This window comes from Penaeus monodon, chromosome 31 (assembly GCF_015228065.2).
Source record: "Penaeus monodon isolate SGIC_2016 chromosome 31, NSTDA_Pmon_1, whole genome shotgun sequence".
Classification (NCBI taxonomy): Eukaryota; Metazoa; Arthropoda; class Malacostraca; order Decapoda; family Penaeidae; genus Penaeus; species Penaeus monodon.
Genome location: NC_051416.1, coordinates 20,233,103 through 20,234,144, shown reverse-complemented (window position 1 = coordinate 20,234,144; position 1,042 = coordinate 20,233,103).

Genomic DNA, 1,042 nt, shown 5'->3' with positions numbered 1-1,042 from the left:
CAAATCTATACACGCCTTATGTCGTAGTGTGGCAGCCTACAGTTTCCACGCTCACGAAAGCAGGCTAAATAAAATGTACCCATGTAGTCTGCTTCGTTATAATTATGCTAAATGGGGCAAGACGAGTTGTCAGATTCAAATTTAATCTTCCTCTGATCAACGAAGCGAACCTTAATTCGTTTTGTCGTTAATTGTTAATATGCTTTTTAACGATTGCCTTCATTCCGACTATTTGGCGTATCAATCCTTACTGTCAAATATTTACAAATAGCATTTGCATGAGGTCGTCTTCATCAACAGCAAATAGATTTAGGGATAACTAAAAAAAGAAAGAAAAAAAGTCAATTCTGGCTACACATGACTTTGGTGGAGTTTTCCCCTTGAACTTATTTTCCTTAACTTCTGCATAAAATAAATATATAAATAAATTAATATAAAAATAAAGCAAATTAGTCTAACTTATGTAAGCGGAAATGAGTATTGTACTTCACTATGCATTGACACAGGTCATACAATGTCCATATAGATATGAACAGTTACATATGAACCTGGACTTTCCTCTTACTTTTTTTAGGCTTATAGGAATTTGATATTAAAAATGTATAGATGAAAAAAGCAGAAAAGAAAAGAAAAAAATGCATGCATTAACAGAAACTTAATGATAATAATCGCAATTTAGATAATTTTGATCTCTTTAATCATTATTATTTTGCACATTATGATGTTTCTCTTCAAGTGACCTTTCGTCCATTTGTTTGGAAGCAATTTTAACAGTAAAAGGTATAATATATATGTTATACTAGATACTGGTAATTAATTATGGAGCAAAAGGTGCAAGTAGTAGTGCCTTAAAAAGTTTTAAACAGTCTGGATGCCTTTATAGTGCACCTTCTCCCAAAACATCAAGAAGTAAACCAAGTATTCCACAAGTTCTTGCTTGGATTTCTATGGAAGGATGAAGAAGAGTGCAATGAATATACTTACATTATATAATAATGACAATCTTGATTTACATTTCAGCGAGCGGCATTTTTGTAGCTAT